This window comes from Phascolarctos cinereus, unplaced genomic scaffold (assembly GCF_003287225.1).
Source record: "Phascolarctos cinereus isolate Bilbo 61053 unplaced genomic scaffold, phaCin_HiC Scaffold_726;HRSCAF=1367, whole genome shotgun sequence".
In the NCBI taxonomy this organism is placed as follows: domain Eukaryota; kingdom Metazoa; phylum Chordata; class Mammalia; order Diprotodontia; family Phascolarctidae; genus Phascolarctos; species Phascolarctos cinereus.
In genome coordinates, this window is record NW_027556098.1 from 287,106,549 (window position 1) to 287,133,533 (window position 26,985).

The window sequence follows — 26,985 nt, forward strand, 5'->3', positions numbered from 1 at the left end:
TTTATATACAATGTGAAAGTCTACTTAGCTTCCCTGAGTTTTCCAAGCTTGTATTCAAATATTTTGTTACCTTAGCACAAGACTCTGAGTCACAAGACAGCTTTCTATACTTTCCACAGTTTTCCTTGTTTTCAAGCAACCAAATTTGGCAGAACTCAGTCAGTTAGTTACCTTACAGGGGTAACAACTTTTGCAATGTTGAGACCAATATAGAGTAGCTAGAATAATATACAAATGACAGTGATACTTGGTTCATACAGCAGGTATAATGTTTAAGGGGAGTTCAATATGTAAAATGATTTTTTAGTAAAATGTATTACAGAAATAACAAAAATGTGTCCAAATTGATATAGCAGAAAGGATTACTGAGAAACGAGTATACATGTATACATACATACGCATATATGCAATGGATATACCTAAGTAGATTGATAGATTTTAACCTGCATACAATAAATGATAGCTATGAAAATGAGACATTTATAAGGCATTTTAAAAGGGCATTCAGGAAGGAGAAGTAGACTGAAACAAAATCCTATGTTTGGATCATTCCTCTACCACTGAGTACATGAACAAGTTACTTAACATTTTCATTTGCAAATTAGTTAAACCACTATTTCATATAAGGCGTTTTCTAAATAGTAAAGCACTGAAAATATGAATTCTCCTCCTTTTCCTTTCCTTTGTATTTTCCCATCTCTTCCTCTTTCATTCTTCTCCTTACCCTTTGTCTTTTTTCCCATTTCACTTCCTTATTGCAAAGAGGATGATAACCATAGCAACAATAGCAACTACTTTTATTTATTGGCTGACCATATGTCAAGAATGAGAGAGAACTGATAGACAACTCTAGTGCTACATTGGTATCCTGAAGCTATTAAAACAGATTGAGTTACCTAAAGGTTAGAGAGATTCCCTATGGGGAATTTTTAGAAAGACATGGATAACCAGGGATGTACTGGTAAATGTTTAACAACCAGACTTCTGAAAACATCCAATACACTTGTAAGTTTCATTTACATAATTAACATTTTCTTAAGTCTAGGCAATCAACAAACAATAAATTAGCCCTTATTTGTAGTGTTGGCTCATTTAGAAGGTATAATACATTGAAAATTTGACAATTGCTTCTGGGAGAGCTGCTTTGAGCTGTCTCCAATGTGGCCCTGTGATATTTCCATAGGATGAGAAGGTATGAAAGGAAGTATTCATTGGGGAAAGAGTAACCTGCCTACACTGATAAACCCATGGATTTATTCAAATATTTGCAATACCAGTACAGCAATAGTAAAGAAACTTCACCCTACTCATTGGGTATACCTCATAAAATATGGATATGAGAGGTAGCTGAGGATTTGATTGTTTGAGAGAAAGAAACATTCATCTTGTTTTATTTAATGTAGACATAAAAGGGAAAAATATTGATGCTACTGGCAGAGAGGTTTCTTTTTCAGCTCTCCCTCAGTTGGCATTATTGTGACACTCTCTTTGGTCTCTACTCAGGCATACCTCCCAGAGAGCTTTGAAAACATTTTCTTTGAGAATGTGTTTTATTAAATACCACATGATTTGTCAGATCTACAGACTTTGTGAAGATTTATTCATGACATTTACTTTTCCAACAAAATACACACTTAAATTAAGAACAATGTAGCTGATGTTGCTGGTCAAACTGAGGTTCAACTTGAAGATGGAAGATTCCATTTTCTTATTGAACTTCAAGTTCATCTGTGCTTTGTCAAGCAGAAGTCACTATTTTTAAAGAAAGATGTTAGTCAAATATAAAGCACATAGTTTCTTCCAGATCATAGCACACACAAATCACATTTTGATTACTTATGTCAAAAGGATGAGAATCAGATGGTTCAAATGGCAACTAAAAGAAATTTGGATTTTTTAAATCATGGCAGACACCAAACTTAGAAAGAAAATATTTTTTGTTAGTCTCTTCTCTCTCTTTACAATGGTAGAATTTTGAAGCATCACAGGAAGGAAGTCTGCATAGGTTTCTGTATGATAACTCTTCTAGGTTTCTGGTACTGGAGCAGACCATTAGCAGTACAGAGCTTGGCCCCTAGAAAAAACAGTAATTTGAAAACTTCTACATTAGAAAGAACTCTTCCAAATTAGTAAGCTCATTAGGAATAAAGTACACAAAAATTTGAAAAGCAAAAGGGAGAAATATCTTGTTAAAAATAAATTCAGGGCTTTGGACTCGAGGGAATCTATTTTGAAAAAGATCTGAGAAGGGTGATTTCACAAAGCACTTCACATTCACTGCTTTGATGACTCCCATACCATGTCATTTTTAGGTTATTTTGATTGTTCTCATGTGCTTTGGTGTTACCTTCCTTTGCACAAGTACCTGTTATTTTCTCTTACCATCTCTTTGTATTCAATTTGTGAAACACTGGCTTTTCATTATTTATCAGTGGCATAAAATCTTAAACATCCCTTCCCACTGCAGAATCCCCTCCTTCTCATTTTATATGGCTGTTTCCTTAGGTTAACTGTGGACTACATTTCTGTGTTTTAAATGTCAAGCTTTTGTTCCCCATATATTTTAAAAATAATTCTGTAAATAATCGTATCTCTCTGGGTATACTTATACTTATACTTTTGACTTTGGGATATTTTCCACTTAACAATTGAGATTCAAGGTAAGAAATTAGTTTTTCTAATTTATTTAAAGTTCATTTACAGCATTCTACTATGTCACTTTTCTTGCTGTGACCACTCTGTAGCTACTTGACCCAATCCACCGGGCCAAGAGATATAGTTCTGAATAAGCATATAGGTTTCATTGAAATGTATTTATATTTGAATTAAATTGTCTTAGAAAAGTACGTGAAATTCAGAGTTTGTAATTTACCTATGTTCTTAGAAGTAGTGTTATAAGCAAGATTTGAACTCAGGTTTTCTTAACTGCAAATTCAGAACTATATCCACTATAATATTCTGCTGATTTGATATAAGGGTGATTCACCATGAAATCCCTTTTCTCTCCACTCTATCTGCCTTTACCAATGTGTCACATGATGAGATAGACTTACTCCTTACCAAGAACAAGCCCTCTACTTCATCAAGCAATCCCAATCCATCCCATCTCTTTCCATATATTTCCCCCTGTCATCCTCACTCTCATTTATTTTAAATCTCTCCCTCTCCACTGGCTCATTTCCCACTGCCTACAAGCATACCCCTTTCTTCCCTATCCTGGAAAGTCCTTCACTTGATCCTTTTGTCCTTGCTAACTATCATCCTTTGTCTCTTCTGCCTTTTGTAGCTGAAGTCCATGAAAAGGCCATCCACAATATGTGGCTCCACTTTCTCTCCTCTCACTCTTTTCTTAGCCACTTACAATCTGGCTTCTGGCTTTATCATTCTACTGAAACTGCTCTCTCCAAAAATACTAATGATACCTTAGTTGCAAAGTCCAATTGCCTTTTCACAATCCTCATTCTCCTTGACATCTCTGCAACTTTTGACATGGTTGGTCATTCTTTCTTCCTTGATACTGTCTGTTTTCTGGGTTTTTCAGGACACCACTTCCCCCTCATTTTCCTCCTACTTCTGATTGCTTCTTCTCTTTCTTCTTTGCTGGATCGTTCTCCAGATTATGCCTCTAATCATAAGTGTCCCTCAGGGTTTTGTCCTGGATCCTCTTCTCTTCTTATCTTCTCCCTCCCTCCTTCACTTGGTGATCTCATCAGCTCACATAGATTTAAGTAGCATCTCTATGCTGATGATTCTCAGATCTACCTATCCTTCCTCTATCTCTCTGCTGACTTCCAATCTCCTATCTCCAACTGACTTTCAGATATCTTGGACTGGATGCCCAGTCGACAACATAAAATCAATCTGTCTAAAACAGAATTCTATCTTTCCCCCTAAACTTTCACCTGCTTCTAACTTCCCTATTACTGTAGAGGCAACACCACCCTCCCATTCCCTCAGACTCACAATTAAGGAACCTTCCTGAATCCCTCACTGCCTCTTACTCCCTATATCTAATCTTTTGCCAAAGCTTGTCAATTTCACATCTTCTGAATATGCCTCCATCTCCTCTGATATTGCCACCACACTGCACAAGCCCTCATCACATCACATTATACCTCATCACATTATACCTCACTTACTGCAATAACCTGATGGTGGGTCTGCCTGTTTCAAATCTCTCCTTACTTCAATCCATTTTCCATTTGATTAATTGATAATATCTTAACTCTAACTAATCAGCTTAAGCATAGCTATTGTACAAGACTCAATGAACAACAGAGACAACATACCAGTAACTATTGAAATCTAAATTTGTAATGTTTTCTTAATTTCTGGTTATATAGATGGATCATAGGATTATAAATATAGAATTGGAATTATCTAGAGGTTATCTAGACCAACCCTCTCATTTTACTTAGGAGGAAACAGGCATGGGGGGGGTTAAATGAATTGAGGATGTAATTAGCCTTAATTTCAAAATCTAAGGCAGAAAAATCTTTGAACCAGTGTAAATGGTCTGAGCTGGTTGCTCCTACAATGAGTGAAGCCAACAAGTATTTATTAAATGCTTACTATGTGCCAGGCATCATATTAAATACTGGGAATACAAAGAGAAACAGAAAAACAAAACAAAACAAAACAAAACAATCCCTGTTCAAGGAGGTTACATCCTAATAAAGGAAGCCAAAATATAAAAGGAAGATGAAAAAAGGGAGGGGGTAACCCATGAAGCATGGTGGAGAAAGATGTCTGGAAATTCAGGAACATGGCCAAGAGAGGAATAAAACAATAAACATGGCTGACCTAGGGGCCTTTCCTTAAAATGGAGATGCCAAGAAGAAACAACACTAAGAGGAAGAGCCTGAAAGGGTAGAGGAATCTTCCAGTGTGAGAAGGCTGAAATGACAGGAGGATTTTCCAGGTTGAAAAGGTTTCTAGAGCATAATGGAAAAAGAAGTATGGATAGTTAGTGGAGGGGGGGTGGACCAGAAAGGAATTAAGGAGTCAGCATGAGTGGCCTGAGACTTCTTCCTTAATATTGAGGTTCCAGGAGGAAATCACTGATGAGAGGAATGGGCCACAGAATTGGAGGGTCCTTCCAAGGCAAGAAAGCTGTTATAGTATGGTGGTGAAGGCAGCTTCCAGGGTGAGAATAGGGGTTAATACGTCTAGAGAATTAACACCAAAAGACAAAAAATTGAATGTCAGTGAAGAAAAGCTTATGGCAATCCTAACTAGTTAAAAAAAAAAAGTTCCCCAGAGGCTGTAAGGAAAAATAATTCAGGAATAGAATACTTCTCTTTTTACTCAGTACTGTTCTCTCTGTTGAGAATACATATTATTTGGGGGTAAATGAAAATTAATATATTAATAGCTATGAAGGAGGTAAATGAGATATTGAAGTGGCTGGATTTTTCACCATGTGTAATCATTTGGATCTTACAAGTGCTTTTGATTCCCAAGATATATGAGATAAAAACATTTTGATTTGTTACAGGAAAATTAGTGCTGTTGCTAACTCAGACAGTTATCCTCTGGTAAAAAGTGATTATATAATAGAATCATGTGAACCTTCCAAGATTCTTTCCACTATAGACATTTGGGGTATCGGCAAGTAGAAGTGGCTTCCATAGATGGCATAGCCATTTTTCACTCCAGATTTCAAGATACATCTGGAACAGTTGGTGACTGTTATACAACAAACTCAAAAATGTAGCTTAATTACAAAATGCAGTAAGACTCTATTGTGATTGTCTGGACAAGAATTGGAAAATAAACCCATTTTAGTTAAAGCTGAGGATAATATAAGTCATTCAAAAATCATATCTATTGAATTGATTTTTTTGTTCTATTTTGTGGTTTTTCAAGAGTAGAGAAAGAAATCTTGGTATTGAAACTCTTTCTGGTAATGCAGAATGATAACACGTCTTCGTCCAAATAATTGGACTCTTTCATACTCAACTTGTTGTTCATTCTATAGAACACAATCTTTTAGTTAGGTGGCATTTCTCATTTATCATCCTTCCTACATGACTAGCTCTGTGTCTTTTGAGTGACCAACTTTTTGGAAGATACCTAACATCCAAATTCCTTGGAATTCCTTGTACTTTATAACATCAGAGTTTTTACTCATCATTCTTTCCACTGAAGCTTAGCTGACCTAAAGATTGTTCTTGATTTTTGTTGTCAGCTAGTATTCAGATACTAGTCAGGATTACAATCAGAACTGTGTAATTAAACACTTATGCATTAATCTTTCTGGGCATTTCCTCCCTTTTCTCGCTCTTGCCAGTACCATTATCATAATATAACCCATTTGGACTTTTGCATTAGTCCCCTAAAAAGTATTCTTAAATCATTGCATCAGTTAAGTAACTTCATTGCTTTGATTGGGTTCCTATTTACTGTGTACTTAATGTGAAAATTTCTTTCCCTATGAAAAATTCTCTAAATCATTGTTGATTAGAAAATACAAATTAAAATAATTATGAGATATCATCTCATACCTGTCAAATTGGCTAAAATGATAGAAGAAGAAAATGAAAAATGTTGGAAGGGATATAGAGAAATTGTGACACTAATACTTCGTTAGCAGACCTATGAATTGATCCAACCATTTAGGAGAACAATCTGAAATTATGTCCTAACTCAGAAATACCACTGTAATGTCTCTTTCCCAGGTGATCAGAAAAAGGAAAATAATCTGTATGTTCTAAAATATTTATAAGAGATTTCTTTGTGGTAGCAAAGAACTGGAACTTGAGGGGATGACCACCAATTGGGGAATGGCTAAACAAGTTGTGGTATATGATTGTGATGGAATATTAATGTACTATAAGAAATGATGAAATGGTTGATTTTATATAAAATATGGAAAGACTTGCATGAAATAAAGAAGAGTAAAACGAGCAGAACCAAGAAAATATTCTGTATAGTAACAGCAATATTGTTTGAGGAACAGCTGTGAATGATTAAGTTATTCTGAGTATCATAAATACTCAAATTAACTACAAAGGACTTATGAAGGAAGATGCTAGTCACCTCCAGAGAAAGAACTGATAAATAGAAGTATGCATAGTATGGTTTTACATATATACATGTATATATATATATACATAATGTATATATACATATATACATGTATATATATATACATAATGTATATATACATATATATACATTATGTATATATACACATATGTGTGTGTGTGTGTGTGTGATATGTTGGCCTTCTCTAGTGAGAGGGAGGGAAGGGGGCAGTTTGGAACTTATAATGTCACAAAAATAAATAAAATTAGATTAAAACAAAGAAATTCTTTCCTTCAAAGCCCTTCATAATCTGGCAATACTCTTTTCCAGTCATAGCTCATATTATTCCCTTCAATATTCTCTAACCTTTAATTATAATAAACTACTGTCTTTTAAACATATTTTCCAAGCCCCTATATCTTGTCTCATCCTTTTCATAGAATGCTAAAAAGCAAAACAAATCACAGATTTTGGTATTTGAAAGAGATTTTAGTGGCCATTTACTCCAACCCATATTTGAAGTAATCCTTATACTAACAAACCTGAGAAGTGGCAGTCCAGTCTCCTTTTGAAGCCTTCCAAGGAGAGCTCACCACTTCTCAAAGCAACATATTTTTCTTTTGTATTTCTTCCATTTACTCCCTAAATTTGCTGTAATTTCTTAATGACCAATGAGTTCATCAATGTCCTAAATTTATGTGGATGCAGCTGGGATTACTACAGATGGGTTTCTGACATTAGCTCCCTCCTTTTTCCATTCTGGTATCTTGCTGGATGAAATCTAGGAACAGCAGTACCTTTTAAATTTCATTGTTTCTCACTACCAAGTCCATCCGACACATATTTTGTTGTTATCAAAGTTCACTTCTTATATATTAAAGATAGGGAACTCTGAAATAACAGAAAGCAGATAGATACTTCCCCATTTCATCTGATTATTATGTTTTGAACTCCCAGTTTAGCACTGACTTCCCAGCTAAATAAAAGCTAGCTAATTGATCAAAAGAGAACATATATAATACATACACATATATGTATATATAAACACATACATGCATATATATGTGTATGTGTGTGTATATACTGTGTGTGTGTCTCCTAAACAATTTATAGATGTTTCAGTATCTGTTACTGTTCTAAATATAAAAGGTCCACCATGATTCCAAGATAATTCTAGATACCATATATATAAGGTGATGATAGATGGAGATAGATATCTATTTATCTCCCTATCTATTTCATCTATCATCTCTCTTGTATTCAGAATCAAACACATCTGAACTCTTTGATACCCCCTTTTTTTTTTACCAATCAAGATTTTCAAAATATGATGACCTTAATATACATGGAGGTGCTTTCTTTTCTGATGTTTATTTCACACCTGTTCAACTATAAGGCTACTTTGCATGAATTACTTTGAACTTCTTTTCCCTAAAATGAGCACAAATAACAGCTTTAGACATTGGGAATGACAGTTGCTTTTACATAAATTCCGTTGTATCTTTCCCTCTTCTAAATAGGACCTACATATTTTGTTTTAGTATCAAAATTTCTAACTTTTGTTACTTTGCTTATATTAATTTCCCAATAGCACCCAATTAGTGTGCCTTAAGCTGTGGGTGGTAATGCAACAGAGGCACGAAATAAAGTTTAAAAAATCAAGTTTTAATAGCAACAGCGGCTCGCACAATTAAGCTGGCAAGTCAGTGACTGCATCTTTTAGAAATTCCCAGCTTTGACACATCATGGGGTGACTTTATACCCTACTGTTTTCACATCCTTGTTGATATCTTGAATTAGCCAAGCATCTGTTACCCCAATGAAATCAGATATCTATTTCCATGCATTAGTTTTCAGCAGTGCAGTTGTTTTCTGATTGCTTTTTATATTTACATAAATGAAAAACATCCTTCTATCTGTTGTTTTCCCTTTAACAATCCTAAAAAAAAGCTGATAAAATTTATTTTTGCTCATTTCCTTTCTTTTCCTTTTTTATTTTTTTGGCTCTGCTTATTACAGTCATTATGGTTGGTTCAAGTTTATCTACCTTAGAGCAGTCTCTATCACAGTTTCCACTTCTCTCCTTTGTATCTGGGGTTAGAAAGAAAGATTGCTCTAAGAGACAGAATATATTCCTAAATATAACAAAATGAATTGAGCAGTAGTTACTAGATTCTCTTTTCTGTCTCATGAACCTATATTTCTACATGATGATTATCTTAAATACTATTATATATTCACTTGTACACTATTCCCAGACTGACACACATACACATATTCCACAGTAGTAGGTATTACTCCATAAGTATATTAGAGCCAGCTTCTATAATGTTAGAGGGTAAATTGTTAAAATTTCTATGTAAGCATTTACACCTTGGAAATTGGCAAATGTTACAAACCAAGGCTTGGCTGGACTTAAGGCAAAGATGGGAAAATGTTAATAATTTAGATTAACTTAAAACTGTATCATGAATACATTTTTTTCCCAGAGAGCTCATTTTTAAACATTGTCTAACACCCCCAGATAAAGCTAGGAAAAAGTCTTAAATAGCTCCTTCCCTCAACACTTTTTCATTGAATTTAAGGATATCATTCATCATAGAATATAAGTTTCATAAAGGCAGAAACTGTTTCTTTAGTGTGTGTGTATGTGTGACAGACTCCAACACAGTCTTGTGCATGTAGTAGATGGTTAATAAATATATCATTTTGGATTGATTTATAGAATATTAAACAAAACATGAAAAGCCAATATTCTGCCAGACTTGAAATTCATACTTTTAGCCAATTAATTACATGATTATAATCAATCAATTTTTTTCTTTAACCATGATTATAAATCATATAAGCAAACAATAAGTAAATATGTCCATATGAGATGAATTTTTCCTAAATACACAATATTATAAAAAAGAAGTCTTTAAATGTTTGGCTTCTTCCATTCTACTCAGGGATTCATCCTGGAAATAGGCATTTCAGATTTCAAATCCTAAGCTGACAATGGAGTCACTGGTGAGAAAAGAAACAAAAAGATTTCCTTCTTTGCATTTTTGAGAAAGTGTCACACTCTTACCTAACAGTTCATCATTTAAGAACAAAATTCATTTTGTGGGTGCAGTTATCCCATGGAAGAGAACACCAAGAGATATCACCCTGAGATGCTGAAGTCATTGCTTCAAAATTCTGGATGCTGTAAGGGTCACAAGTGATGCTTTGGTCAGGAAATGGATACCATGTAAGGGAAGAAAAATTGATTGAATAAAAAGAGAACTAGCTTCAAGAAAAACAATTGTAAGCCATGGTTTATAGATTCTCCATGGGAAAGAGAGGGGAAATTTCAATCACTCATGATAGGTGGCAAACTAGTTTTTTTGTTTGTTTTAAACTAGGGGGACAGAATATAATACAATAATGACATGATATATAATAAATAATATAGTAGCATTCATTCAGGCACCATGGAAATCTAAAAGTTGGTATTTCTCCATATAGAACCAAAAACATTCAATGGTCTTATATTATTCTCTCTCTAACCACAGTACTGAGAAGGGAGGGAATAAGGAAAAAAAATAAGAGATCTAAAAGCAGGAAGTATGGCAGTAAAACTGAAACTGAGTGGATTGTCAAAGAAACTTTGTTTTTTCTTTGTTTTATCTATAGACACTTTCCAGTTGGGGATGAGAAGAGATATGATAGAAAATGAATTTTTGTTCATTTTTAGGATTCAGAAGAAATTCCCACCTCCAGGAAGGAAGGAAAGACTGAAAGGTAGGCATAAGGACTTTGTGGAATTACTGTAGTTTCATTAGTTACAAACAGTGTGGTCTCACTGAATCTTAGAGAATTTGAAGAGCTCAATAATCCTTTTGAGTAGTTTCATCATTTTCATACTCACTGTGTCAATCATAAGGGTACCAGTTTCTTGATTTCTGCAGGAAACAGAGACCTTCTTTATGGTAAGTGAATGAGCAGGCCAAGCACTGAGGGGATCATGCCAACAACTTACCACATTTTTACTGAGAAAATCTTGCATAATTCCTTCTTTAATCAGCAATAATTGAAGGATTTGAAGTCTAACTTTGAAATTTGGAAAAGAATAAGCAGCCAGGGCATGAAATACATGTATCAAGAAGTTATTTATTCCAAGGGAAGCAGTGTGTGCCATTATACATTCCTTGGGAGTAGAAGTCTTCCAGTGCATGGAAGACACTTAAAAAATCTACGGGCTGAGCTTGTACATCATTCAGCATATGATTTTCTACTGTTTTTCTTTTTTTGAGCTCCCTCATAAAGCCTACATCACCTAGACAAAGTCAAATAAAAGATGAACCAATATAGGCTTAAGTTTGATTGATCTGCTTTTTGATAGAGGAACAGGCAAAAGAGAAGGATCTGTGATTTCATTGATACTTGGAACTCTTGGGTGAGGAAACTCCTTCTACCTATGCAGTTTGACACTTTCTCAACAATTTATAGCCTTGGAAAATGTCCAGAGCACAGATAGGATGAACAACTTGCCTATGGTCACATAGCCCATATTTCTCACAAGATATGAATCCAGGTATTCTTATCTTTGAGGCCATGTGTCTGTCTTCAACATCACACTGATATACTTTGGAGAAGCTTTATGAGTAGTGCTAATGAAACCAGTGGAAAAATTTTCATGCTAACACCATCACTACCACCACCATCTGACCACTACCACTAAAACTAATATTAACAACAACAATAATATAAATAATAATCTGTACTCAGAAATATAAAATTAATAATATGCATTATTTTATTTGAATGAAAATTTTGTGAAATAATTCATATTTTAACTTTTTTTAGGCATTGCATCCATTACCAGTTTTTCTTCGAAAGTATTAAAATCATTGAAATGACATTTATCGTCACATGTTCCTTTTCATTCAACAGCCTCAAGCTGGTAGACACATTTCAATTCAGGGTGATTCATTCCTTCCCCCTTTTTTGTCTTCTTTGGAATTCCCCAATTTGCCAAAACATTGCTCATTTGCCAGAATAAGTTACTCATTATGATAGCTATGAGCACTGAAAATGGTGGAAATTATTTTAAATTCCATAAAGAGCAGTTCTTCTCTCACCCTGAGTTCTTAAAGGCTATGCTAATTAATTACAAGTCTGAAATATCTTGATGAGGGTGGTGGTAGAGGGCAGCAATGAAGACATTGGAATCCTGAAGAGTTGAGATTGAAGTACAAAAAAGTATTTCATGTCTGATAGCCTATGAGAGGAGGAAAAAAATGCCTGTGAGTTAAATTTCTTTTCTTTTTTTTTTTTTAGGCAATTGGGGTTAAGTGACTTGCCCAGGGTCACACAGCTAGTAAGTATCAAGTGTTTGGTCTAAGGCTGGATTTAGACTCAGGTGCTCCCGACTTCAGGGCCACTGCTCTATACGCTGTGCCACCTAGTTGCCCCTGTGAGTTGAATTTCTACAGACGTCTTTTTGGATAATATCTTTAGTATATAATATTTGCATTATGGCCTTGAATGGAGACTTTGGGGAGAGGAGTCTCACTAAAAAACCCTCAGTAAGCTCTGCATGTCCTCTACGACAGCAATTAACTTTGAGAGTTATTCAGAAAAGAGATGGGGGCAGCTAGGTGGCTAGGTTGCGCAGTGGATAGAGCACCGACCCTGAAGTCAGGAGGACCTGAGTTCAAATCTGGACTCAGACCAAACACTTGACACTAACTAGCTGTGTGACCTTGGGCAAGTCACTTAGCCTCAATTGCCTTTAAAAAAAAAAGATAGTACACAATTTCTTAGTTTCTAAAAGTATGATGGCCAAAGGGATTGCTCCAGTGGCTTGTAGGGTTATACTTTGTTTGCGTATCCATTGGTATCAAGTAACATTAATGTGTGTAGAAAATGCACACTGTCTCTGATAGAGAAAAAAGTCAAAGGTCTTTAAGAATTCTTTACCCTCCTTTCATTTTAGAATTTTTGTTAAATAATGAAGGTGTAAAGCTTGCAGTTGTCTAAATACTATAGATTAATGGGGTATGAGTTTCCAATAATTAAAATAAAGTATGTGTAGGATCTCATGAACAAAAATTTATCCAAAACATTTGTTGTCAGGGAGTAACATGGGAAGATAGTTTAAGGTGGATGGTATAATCTCTAAAAAAAATCTAATGAAAGAAACATAAATTATTTCAGAGAGGAACAAAGGGAGCTCTTTAAATAGAATTATCTGAGTGCATAGGGAACTCGACCTTTCTTAAAAGACATGTACAAAAGATGAAAGCAAGGAAAGGCAAAAGAGAGTAATTACAAAGAGAGGTACACTCTTCAAATAATAGCTTCAGAAATGTTAAAGTTCAGAATTAACTTAGGCAGTTGATGAATACTAAAAATGAGCAACCAAGAACCAAGAGGACTCTGTACACAATAACAGCCACGTTATGTGATGACTAAGATTGTTAGACTGAACCCTTCTCAGCATTACAAGGATCTAAGACATCTCCAGAGGCCTCGTGATGGAAAATGCTGTCCACATCCAAAGAAAGAACTGTGGAAGTGGAATCTCTATCACTTATTTTTACCTTCTGTTGAGTTTTGTTTCATCTTTCTGATGGTTCCTCCTATTGGTTGTAATTTTTACTTACAACTTCACTAATGTGAAAATATGTTTAATAGGAATGTAAATGAATAGCCTATATCAGATTGTGCTCAGTCTTGGGGAGGGTGGGGGGGAAGAAGGGGGAGAAAATCTAATAAGAACTGATGTAAAATGAAGTAATGAAGGACCAGGAAAAATATAAAGAATACCTCCAAAAGTGAAAATAATTTCACTTAAATAATAGAAGCTGAATATTTTGAAATTAGAATGACTAAGTTGGTCACCAAAGATATGAGTAAAACTTTATATACTACCCCATATACACACACACACACACACACACACACACACACATATATATATATATATATATATATATATATATATAATTTTTTAAAAATTTATGTTTTATTATAAAATATAGTTCCTAGGGGATGGAGACAGAGTAAAACTGGAAAGTAGACGACATTAAAGAAATGATATCAATAAAATTGATTTTAAAACAAGCAGAGCTATCCAGAGGAATGGGCCGCTTTCAGACATACTGATTTCCTCATTGTCAGAAGCCTTCAGGCATATCCTAAATGCCCACTTGTCAGGAATGTTGTTGATGTAATTCTTCCCCAGGTCATGGTTGAACTAAATGATGATCTAGCTCTAATTTTCTATGGATCTATAAATTTAGAGTCTGCAAAGTGGAAAGACCTCAGTTACATGTCCAGTGATTATAAAGTATTATTATTATCTGACATTATTATGTGACAGACAGTATTATTTTTGTCTGTAGATGAGGCTAGCTAATTACATAAGGCTTATTTTTACTGTAGTAATTTGATTTCCTACTAAGGCTTGGAAAGTTTGCACTTTTCATTAGTAGAGGAAGAAATCTTTGATTTTCATTTCAACAAGTGGATCAAAGAAGAAATTATATTTTTTTACCTGTAATTTTATGAGCTCAGGGTATTTCTGTTGGGGAAGTTCTCACTACCAACACAAATCTGAAACTGCTTTAGAAGTGATGGCCTTAGAGATTCCCTTGGATTAGTAAAAGGTTAAGGGATGTACTTAAGTTTGCATGATAGAGAACCTATGTGTCCTCCAGACTCTGAGGTTAACTATATGCACATTGTCATGCTGTCTACTCAAAGTAACCTATTTTTAAAGCACAGTTGAAAAAGTAACTAGGGGGGGGCAAGGTGGAGCCAAGATGGAGGAGTAAAGGCAGGAATTTGCCAGAGGTCTCCCACAAACCCCTCCAAATACCTGTAAAAATGGTTCTAAACAAATTCTAGAGCAGCAGAACCCACAAAAAGAAGGAATGAAACAAATTTCCAGCCAAAGACAACCTAGATAGTTAGCAGAAAAGGTGTGTTGTGCCAGGATAGGAGAGGAGTGCAGTTCAGCAAGGGCCACACCAGCACAGATTGGTCCCTAGAAAACTAGAAGTAGATCTCAGGGGAATGAATCATGGGCAGCTTTGTCAGTTTTCAAACTTCTCAACCTATGAACACCAAAGACAATTTTAAAAGGTCAGTGAGAGAGGAGTACAGTGTAGCCCCAGGGCAGCAGTGGTGGCTGCAGCAGTAGCAATAGCAGCAGACCTCTCAGCCCACAATTAGAATGGAACAAATGAAAGCTAATGACTCTATGAGAAATGAAGAAATTAGAAAACAGAATGTAAAATGTGAAATATCTCATTGGAAAAGCAACTAACTTGGAAAATAGTTCCAGGAGAGATAATTAAAAAAAAAATATTGGGCTATCTGAAAGCCATGATCAACAAAAGAGCCTAGACACCATCTTTCAAGAAATTATCAAGGAGGATAAAATAGAAATTGAAGGAATCCACTAATCATCTCCTGAAAGAGATCCAAAAAGGCAGAATCATAGGAATATTATAACCAAATTTCAGAGTTCCCAGGTCAAGTGAAAAAATATTGTAAGCAGACAGAAAGAAACAATTCAAGTTTTGTGGAAACACAATCAAGATAACACAAGATTTAGCAGCTTCTACCTTAAAGGATTGGAGGGCTTGGAATATGATATTCTGGAGGCCAAAGGAGGTTGGATTAAAACCAAGAATCATCTACCCAGTTAAATAGAGTATAATCTATGAGGGGAAAAAAAATTGACGTTCAATGAGACAGAGGAATTGAATACATTCTTGAGAAGCCAGAACTAAATAGAAAATTTGACTTTCAAATATACGACTCAAGAGAAGCATAAAAAGATAAACAGGAAAGAGAAATCTTAAGGGATTTATTAAAGTTGAACTGATTACATTCCTACATGGAAAGATGATATTTGTAACTCATGAAACCTTTGTTTTTGTTAGGGTAGTTATAGGATATATATATAGGCAGAGGGCACAGGATGAGATGAATAAGAAGAAAATATCTAAAAAAAAATTAAGGAGTAAGAGAGGAATGTACTAGGAGAAGGAGAAAAGGAGAAATAGAATGGGGTAAATTAAATCACATAAAACTGGCAAGGAAAAACTTCTGCAGTGGAGGGGAAGAGGGGGGAATGAGAAGGAATGAGTGAAATTTACTCTAGTCAGATTTGACTTAAGGAAGGGGACAACATACACACTCAATTGGGTATGGAAATATATCTTGCCCTATGGAAAAGTAAGGGGGAAAGGGATAAGAGATGGAAGGGTGATAGAAGAGAGGGTAGATTGGGGGAGGGAATAATCAGAAGCAAACACTTTTAAGGAGGGACAGGGTCAAAGGAGAGAATAGTAAAAACTGGGTGGGATAGGATAAAAGGAAATATAGTCTTTCACAATATGACTATTATGGAAGTGTTTTGCATGACTGCACATGCATAGCCTATATTGAATTGCTTGCCTTCTCAATGAGAGTGGGTGGGGAGGGACCAAGGGAGAGAATTTAGAATTTAAAGTTTTAAAAACAAATGTTAAAAATCGTTTTTACATGCAACTGAGAATTAAGATACAGAGGCAATGTGGCATAGAAATCTATCTTACCCTGCAGGAAAATAGAAGGGGAAGGGAATAAGAGAAGGAATGGGTGATAGAAGGGAGGGTAGATTGGGGAAGGGGTAATCAGAATGCATGTCATCTGGGGTGGAGGGGAGAGATGGGGAGAAAATTTGAAACTCAAAATCTTGTGGAAGTAAATGTTGAAAACTAAAAAAATAAACAAATAAATTTAAAAAAAAAAGAAAAAGTGACTTGGATGGTATTAGGCAGAATGTATTGAATCTGGTTCTCTGTTTTTTGAACTTCATGACAAATGAGAATTAGAAAAGCTCTACTTGTTTGCCCAAGCTATTCTCTTGGGTGATTTGTCCATATTCTCTCTATTCCAGTAGTGGTGACACATTCTACTGAGTACTGTATTTATTTTCAGCTTTTGCCTCACTCATCAAACTTTCTGTTTAATTGTGTCCTTATTGCATTTCTTTTTGTGCATGTGAATAGAAGGACCAAGTTTACTGAATGAATGAATCATGGTTCTATGCATCTTGTTAAAGCTGGGCTCTTTTTCAACTGCGTATATTTCAACCACAGTATTCAAAATAGACATGTAATGCAAATATTAAAAGTCATACCATAAATGCAAGGCACCAGGTACCTTTTTCATAGCTATGGCTAGTTGAGGAGGTGGTTAACTAAACAAACAGCCAAAAACGTAAGGTAGAACATTTCAATTACATGCAGTTTGTAAGTTATCTAATGTACATAACCAATACAGGCAAGATAAAAAGGAAAATTGTTAAGTTATCAAAAAATAATCTTTTCATAAAATATTTTTGACATTTGTTTGATATCCAAAATAGATGGTAGCAAAGGACTCAGAATACTCTAAGTATATAAGTAATTGCTGGAGAATATATAAACAAATATGGCATTTAGTAAATTAATGCAATAGAATATTACCATGCCTTAGGAAAAGATTAACATGAAGAATTCAGAGAAGTATGGGAAGATATATGAATGGATACTAAGTGAGATAATTAGAATGAGTAAAATAAACACATATAATGACTACAGACTTTTAATGGATTTTTAAAAATCTCGAACATTAAACAATTATAATTACTCAGAAACATTGCCCAAAGGTGATGATGAGAAATGTATCTTTTGTCCTCTTTGTAGAGGTGAAAGACCATGGGTCAGGAACATGATATACCCTCACAAACTCATTTGGCATGTTGGTTAGTTTTGCTGAACTACTTTTTCATTCTTTTTGTTGTTGTTTTTGTTGTTCTTTGTTAGGAGGGCTAATGCGGTTAGAGGAGAGGGTTAGATATATTTGAAAATGATGTTGATATAAAAACAGGAGTTATTGAAAACATTTTAAAACAAAATAGTGAACTAGACAGTAAAAAGTATAAGTTAGTGGGCTGTTGATAAAGCATAAGTTTTTATGCATTAAAATAAAGTGCTAATATAAATTGTTCTGGTACTTCACATTTTACCATGTATCAGTTTGTATAATTATTTCTAGGACTTTCCTGTATTCATCATTTCTTATCAACACAGCAAATAATATCATTTTCAGAAGACTGTTGATGAAATCTACCTCCATTCTCCTAATAGAAACCTAATGAACTAGAGATAACTAATGAGGCCTGCATTTTCAGACAAGGCCAATGTGTTCATTTGCTTGTTAGACTATAAGTATGAGTTTCAAAGGTATGCCTTCTACTTAGAGGCAGAAGTGACAGTAGTGGATTAGTAGGTAATGATAGAGTTGCCCTTGTCCAGCAAAAAAAAAAAAAAGGATCACCAATAAACCATTATGTTAAAAGCATAGAAAAATATTTAAAATTACACAAGGGGAAGAAATAGAGCAACTATGTTATTTCCTTTTAAAATTGAATATGTATCATCATATAGAAATAGGGACTAGATCTATAATTTCATTGATATTGGGAACTTTCAGGGAAGAAAACTCCCTCTACCAATGCCAGTCACTACTTTCCCTGTAACTTATAGTCAGAGAACTGCCAAGAACAGAAAAGAGTTAAATGACTTGACCGAGGTAACGTGTATCAGAGACAAGACGTGAACCCTGGCTTCATGGCCAGTTTTATATCCATTATGACACACTGTCAATAGACAGACAGATGGACCAACTAATAGACAGATAGATAGGTAATTTGAGTAGAGTATATATGTATACATGTTTATGCATTGTATAAGTACAAAAATCATTAGAAATAACTTCCAGAGTAATAAGATCAGAAATACTTCTGAGTATTTGAGTATTTTGAGCATATACACATATACTATGAACATATTTACATGTTTAAGTATGTATGTATGTATGTATATATATATATATATATTCAAATATATGTGTATATTTATATATACACATTTATATACTCAAAATACCCAAATTCTGAAAAGGATTTGTGATCTCATAAGTTTAGGAATTCCTTCTGATGATGTATATACTGACCCATCCACATCTGAAAATTCTGTCAAGCTTACCATCTTGTATCCACTGAAATGGGGGCCCATTTAACATACTGGATCATTTTTTACTTTCTCCCAGTGGATGTCTCTGGACATCTGCCTATTATCCTTTGTTTTTGCCACATTACCTGCCCGTTTTGTCCTCAATACAATTTCTTAATGACATCCTTTATTACTGAGTATATGTTGGACTTGGTTCACCCATAGTTTTACTTTTCCATTGTCTTCTATGTGATAATCATCTTGGTTATTTGGAATTTTGTTCCAGATTTCTCTCTATTGGAAAAGAAAGACCTCATATATTAAGGTAAACTTGGAGTTTCATTGGTTGCCATGATGCTTTAAAAATTATGGAGACTTATAAGATAAAGAAAAAATAACATATATATGTACATATAATTTACATATATAGTTTACATATATATATAGCTTAAAAACCACACTGAATATAATAGAAATTCACTTTCCTATTCAAGCCTCTTTCTTATTCTTTTTATATTGAAATATTTGTGTTTACTGAGGACAAAATTCACCATAAAGAAGAATATTTATTTTTAAAATGTTACCAAAGAATTTTAGTTAACTGCCAAATGATATTTCCTGCAATAGCCATGCATAGGAAGAGGTAAGGTGTAAAAAAAAAAGTGAACAAAAGTTTCCTATGGATCCAGAAAGTCTCAATCTGCAGTTGCCAGGGGGTACTGACAGCAGAGTAAGGCATCTTCTTAATTCTTTTTTGACTTCCCTTTACACAAAAGGACAGGAAGGAATTGGAAGAATGATAATTTGATTGAGAGGTAGAGTGAGCACCCACTTGATTGCTGTCTTATGAATTATGCATTTAATATACATGAGCCAGCAAGAAATATTGTGGGAATTCAGCCACCAACATGGTGACTGACAAATAAGGAATGAATCTTTATTCCAGGTATAGATAATTGCAATGACCAATAGAATTATGTTTAGTGGAACACAGAGCACAATTCTAGAATATATATTATCCTCATGTTAATTTTCATAGAGGAGAAGTATACTTTTTATTAAGTCAGAGAATTTTGCAGTGCAGTTCCCTCAATAATTGTAGTGCATTAAACCCTTGGGAAATGGAGACCATCATATGTTCCCTTGAGGGCTTACTTAAACTTCAGACCTAGTCATTTCCCATCTAAAGGTCAGCAGACTAACCATTTGACATTCATAATAATAGAATTTATTTTAAGTATCAGGAAAGAAACAACTTTCCCTCCAATTTTCTTGGTTGATAACAATTACTTTGTCTTCTATAGCCAAAAGACAGCTTGCTTATGTGGACTTCTGACTGGTTACCGCAATAAGACAGATAAGTGACTTAAAAAAAGAAAAAGGAAAAGTAAGGAGTGGTAGAGCTTTTCAGGCTGAAGTGGACTAAACATCCTTATCATAAGAAGTGATCTAATAGAAGGATGGAGGTGTGAGTGTAGGCACTGGCTAGAGTAAAAGCTTTGTTGGTCAAGTAATAGACAAGAAATAGTATGCTGGGTCCCTAGCACCATTTTTGTATGTGAAAGACAGCACATATTTAAAGCTCGCCAAGAAACAGAGGAAATTGTTTTATAGGACGACAGAAGTTGGCTAGTTAGGGAAGTAATCTTCCTTTTTCTAACTCTGACTTGATTTCTCATTCCAACACTAATGATGGAGGTGAGTGCTTTAAAGAATGGAACCAAATAAATAGGACATGCCTAACAGTTTGATAATAAAGAGCTGCTGAAATCTTTCTTGCTTTTGATCTGTAGGCATTAAGATTTCAGGGATACCAAATTGCCATGTAAAAGCTTTAAGGAGGAACTGTTACAGGAATAATTGGTATTTACTCCTTATGCTACACTATATTTGACACAAAAGTCTTCTATTGGTTTCATGTTTTTTTTTTTTAATATTACTTTCAGACTCTGGGGGTTTATTTCAGACTGGCTATTACCTAAATGACAATATAATTTCTTTGCAATTCATCAGACCTTGTGAATTCTTTATTAATGCTGCAAATTAATGACTCAATGATAGTTCCTTTGAAAAAAAGTACAATGCTGAATTTTATGAAAATTTGTTTGCTTACTTTATATTAAAACAACGAGTAGCTTATTTTACCTTAACTTTAATACATTTCAGAAGGACACTGAAGGCAACTGATGTAATAGAAATATATTCATATCTAAGATAATAATTATAACTGAAATATATTCCAGTTTAAATGGAAATTATTAATTGGTTGTATAGACTTAATGAGAGTAAAATTATAAATGCTTTATATTGATCTGAAATAATTTGATGTATTTTCATGTATAGTTGAGCCAAGTTTGCCTTGTAATTAAGTTATTACTATCTGATATGTTAGACCACCTTTAACCACAGGTTTCAGATCGCTCAGGACATAATTTAATGAAGTAGAACCATTATAACGTAGTATGTCCATTTGTACCCGTCCAAAAAAAGAAAAGCAATTTAAAATTCATTCATTCAATGTCATTCATTCATTAAATAAATATTGCATGAATGCTAACATATTTAACCAATACAGAGAAGATATTATGAGAATTACAAATAAATATAATTCTTGATTCCTACTTTCAGTGATATAACTTGGGGAAAATATAATCTGGCAAGTACAAATGAGACATACTAAACAAAGTGTTATGTCAGGCCAGAGGGACTGAATTTTCTTCAAAAGTGGAGATCTTTTGCAGAATGTATATTTAATTTGAGTTTGAAGGATGGTTGAGAGTTTAAGAAGTGAAAAGAGAGAAGAGAATCATTCCAAGAATATGAAAGGATGAGAGGAAAGTAATAAGATACATTGAAAGGCAAGGCAGTGCTAAATAGTGGAAAGCAATCGAATGTCAGTTAAAAGTGTTTAAGTTTTTAATCAGTCAACAAAGATTTATTAAGCATCTAGTATTTGCAGACACCAACAAAAACAAACATTCCCTGTCTTTAATGAGCTGATATTCTAAAGAGGAAGACAGTACATGCCTATGTGAATGCCTCTCCCTTCCCCACCATGATGTAATCACAGATGATGAGGTCTGTTAACTGAAACCAGCTCCCCTTCTTAAATTAGAATTGGGGAGATTTTAGCATATTTGTAGGTAGATGGTAAGAAGCAGAATGAGATCCAAGATTCATGAGAGAGGGGATAACTGTTGGAGGTACCCCCATATTATGCCCACACACAACCTCCAAACACCTCACACCCTTTGTCTCTCCTTGTGTCTGTATGTCACTGATTCGATTCCCCCATCTCCTTCCTCTCCCCCTCCTCCCTTCAGTTCCTCTCTCTCTCTCTCTCTCTCTCTCTCTCCTCTCTCTCTCTCTCTCTCTCTCTCTCTCTCTCTCTCTCTCTCCTTCCCACCCATCCCATAGATTCTAGATTTCACATATTCATAAATAAAGTGAGCATAACTTCCCTTCTTAACCTCCTTGCCTTCTTCAGTTGTCAGAGTTTCATTACAACTATGCCAGGTAACAAAAAATATATTCAAGCTAAGTAGTACTTTCCCAAAATTGAATCTGATGAAAAAACATAAAGTTTGTCATTGATTTAGGTCTTAATAATGCCATTGGCATGTGGTACACATTACACTGTATCTGGGGAAAATCATGAAGCACACTCATGATTAAGATGCTTCCGGGGGAGGCTGCCCCAATCCAGAAAGTAAGATAATAACAATAAATAGCTTACATTGATATATCACTTTAATTTTTGCAAATTGTTTTACAAAACTGATATTCTTATCCTCACAACAATCCTGGAAAGAAGATGCTATTATCCCCATTTTGTAGATGAGGAAACTGAGACAGGTTAAATGACTTGTCCAGGGTCACACAGCTAAGGAGTATCTGACATAGGATTTGAACACAAGTCTAGTACACTGACCACTGTACCACCTAGCTGCTTCTGTATGTTAAGATAAATCCAAAGTCATAGACAAGTAAATAGATTGCATGCCTTTAAAATTTCTTATTCTGAAAAATATTGACAATGGAAAAGCAAAATATATTGATAAAATTATTAAAATAAAAAAAAATACTGTTCATCCTACCAGTTGTGTTCCCTGCTTGCATTGCTTATGGAGAAATGCTATGTAATATGGTGCTTCTTTTCAGGTGAGTATTAATTGTGCCCCCATGATTAGACTACCCAGAAAACTGAATGAAGTGTTCACTTTAAACCTTTGTTAATAAAATTGGTACTTTTTCAGTCAGTTTTTAAATATGTGATATAAAGTCATGAGATAAGTCATAAGATGTGCTAGAAAGTCATAAGATAAGTTTTAACTTTTGCTTTACTAGTACAAGAAATATTTGTATAAAAAGCACATGTCACCAGATATTTAATAAAAGCTGTTGGGGAACAAAATATCAAATATTTTTGCTACCTCATTTCCACTCCTCCCCTTTCTTATCCTTTATCTTCCCTTTCTCTTCCTTTCCCATTCCTTTTCTTTTCTTTTTATGCTACAAAAGGAATCTTAATTGAAAGACATAGCAAGAATAAAAGTAAAAGTATTTCACCTCACTAAGTGGCCAGACTGTCCCCATTCCATTTCAGTGCCTGGGGAGAGTGGGTTCAGACTTAACACAGTTGTTGTATGACATTCATCCCCCAAAGCATACATCCAAAATCAATATAGTTTCTGGATGCCTCCACATCTCAGCCTCTGATGCTTGGGCCCCAAAGTTGTTCTTTAAGATCTTGATGCTAGAGTGGCTGGCCAAAAAGTACACTCAGGACCAACAGGTCTTATTCCTATATCACAATTTACATCCTAGTAGGCTCTCACTGATTTGCTTTAGACAAATCCTAAGCTTTCTATTGATTCATAGAATCCAAGGAAATGCTAAGATTAAAGACTTAAGTCTGTTGCAAGGAACTATACAATTGGAATTAGAGGAAATTAATTAAAATTTTAAGTATACTCTGTACTATGTGTGCAAACTTATATGTCATTTAAGTACTCTTGACCTAAATTTCCTCATATTTAAAATGAGAGGTTGGACCAGGTGAATTCTAAGGTCCCTTTAAATTCTAAATCAGTGACTATGAACCAATATTGGAAGCTACTCAAGAGGTTAGATTTCTGCAAACATTTGGCTTGAAGATTCTAAGACAGCAGAAGATGGTATTGGAAAATCATGTTACATCTAGTTAGCCTTGTTAAATTCTGTATAGTGTACGAAAGCATCTACAGAAATGGTTAATCATACTTTTTGAATCCCTTTTTAATATCAGAATTTTTGAAGACCCCCACATGACAGCAATTCAACTTTTAGCACCTGTAAATTGAGCAAATGCATTACAACAGAAGCCTATGATGAATTCAATTACACTTTGAAATAAACTTGTGTTTTGTTGGTCACGAAAGCATTTGTACCCAATAAAAAATAGTATAATGCAGTGCGATGTTTGGTGAACCAATGTGGCTATGGTCCTTGTCAAGCTGAATGTTAAGGGGGAGAATACAACTATAGGTAGGCTTTTTCTCATTTCTTTGGGCAGTTTTTTTTGGTGGCTGGAGGAGGCAAGATTAGCATTGAAAGTATATGCAAATCACATTATGCAAGATTATATTAGGGATTTCTCTTTGGCCTTGGAGTTTTTCTCTGGTTCTCCAGTCTAAATTATGACAACTTTGAAAAGATATCATCCAATTCCATTTTTCCTTTATAAATCAGGGGACCAAGTAGGGTGAAAGTAGTCATCATGGCTACAGTGGGAGGGTATCAAACAGACATTAGAGAGAGAATCAGGCAAGCACAAAGAGAAATTGCCTTTGGGGTGGGGTTCAAATGGATTCAGATTAAGTCAGAGATGTGATTTAGAGAAGAAAATCATGAAAACTTCAGAGCAAAGAGACTTAAATAAAAAAAAATAAGCGATTTCTATTCAGGTTTGTTGTTTCATTATTACCTGTTAATAAGCATGGCTTTTTTTTAAATTGTTTTCAGTAGGTATCAGAGGAGTAAGAAGTGGGATCCTAAGAAAACAGAGGCCAAAACTGCAGATTTTCCTAAAGGACTATCCAGGGTTGGAATGGAGACATTATTGAATTATGGAGGGGAGTGGTGGTCAAATAGATTTAGCTCCATCCATGTGAGTTCAGATTTGAGATCCAGAGCCATAGCTTACCACATACATTGTATATACCAAAATTATTCAGATTTGTACATTAGATCTAAAAAAAAAAAGATTCAAAGACAGTGTTTTGTGCACATAAGTATTCATGGTATTGACAGCAATACTGTGACCCTGCAGAAATCGTGGCTCACAAGCTAGGAGTCACTGAAACCTAGGACTTCAATTTCTAACTTTGTTAGTGGTAAAGAATGAAATTAAATATTTCATATGCATATCCACAATCATATTAGTTAAAATGGCACAGGAACCAAGTACATTTTTTTTAACCTCTGGGGAAGCCAAACCATTATCTGACCCCAAAGTTCTTTGAAACTGAGCAAGCCAGCTCTCATCTTCTGAAGCATGCCCAATTGTTTCCTATTGTCCTTGATTTTAGTGGGGTGTTTTTCACAAATGCATTGTATAAATTTCAGTGCTATTTTGGAGAGGGCTACTTGAGGCATTGCTGTCGTTGAGGGAAACAAATCTTCTCCCTAAGAAAACAATTGGGTTGCCCAGCAATGTCTTGCTGACAAAGATGTAGAATTTCTTACAGAACAAAGCATAGCTGATAGATTTGAGATGGGGAGAGCATGGTTTACCGTAAATTCCCTAATCAGAGTAAACAGCCAGCGAAAGGTCAGCATTGATCTGTAGGAGTGCATTTGCTAAACCCAGTAATAGATTCTCCCAACACCAAAGTAGCAACTGTCTCAATTGTCTGTGATACCTTTTCATGTTTGCCAACCATAGGAAAAGTAGACCCAAAGTTGTTTTAAATTAAATCTTGTAATCCAGTATAAATGTAACCCAGAAATCTGGTCTACTCCTTCTGAGAATGTTAGGGCACCTTTAAATTTTGTCCAGTGTATGAAGATTAAAAGTGAGAAAGCCTTGCTCTCTAGTCTGTGTTGTCATGTCCTGTTTAATAGTGCTTTTTCAGCATGCCTTTTAAGGATTCTTATCAGATTTTACAGGGGAAGAAGTTGTTGTTATTGTTGTTGTTGTTTTCCTTCCCAGATATTTATCATCATAGATAATCTTTCCTAGTTTAGCTTTATTGTCTTCTATTGCTCAATTTTTTAAAAAACCATTTTAAGTATGTTGTAACCAGTCAAATGTTTGCAAATGTTTGACAATCAACCTTTGGGGGGAAATGTATATATGATAAATTTTCTGTCTTCATGTTCTTAAATCTATACAATCAAGCAAATAATTAATCAAGCCCTGATTTATAGGGCTTCTGATTTCTGAGGTGTAAACTTTCACCCTAAAAAATTTAGCAATCAGGCTCAGATTCTTACAATCTAGCCAATAGCTCACTAATGTTCAAATTCCTTAAGACTCTGGCCAATATGGAGGAGGTTCTAACGAACCTTGTCTTTGGCTGAAAGAAGGCTTGGGTCAGACTCATTCAGGTAGGACCCACCTGTTGTGATTTCGGAGTCCCAGCACCCCTTAACCCCTGAACCTCAACATTTTGGTGGCCTGTATGGGGGAACTGCCTAACCCCAAGTTCTTCTCCAGCCGAGACTGGAAGGTATGTAAGCCTCCACCACCCCTTTCTTGCCCTGCAGCTGGAGTCACTTTCCAAGTATCCAGGAAGGCTTGCAGGTGCTTTTGGGGCAGACAGTTGTGAGGCTGTCTTGCAGTTGGGCCTGACACTCTCAGGCTCTCAGTCAACTGAGAGTTTCCATTCAAGGCCATTGACCTGGGTACACCTTCCCTAGCATAGAAGACAAAGACAGACACCCTATC

The 26,985-nt window shown here is 34.9% G+C and overlaps 1 long non-coding RNA gene across 1 annotated transcript in view; it reads right to left on the reverse strand.

The window, feature by feature from the left end:
- Positions 1–287: 287 nt before the first annotated feature.
- The window catches only part of LOC144454579 (uncharacterized), a 68,890-nt gene continuing 42,192 nt past the window's right edge, over positions 288–26,985 (reverse strand). The window contains exon 2 of the long non-coding RNA XR_013483100.1: positions 288–2,074. This is a non-coding gene — a long non-coding RNA (uncharacterized LOC144454579). The remainder of the gene's footprint in view (positions 2,075–26,985) is intronic.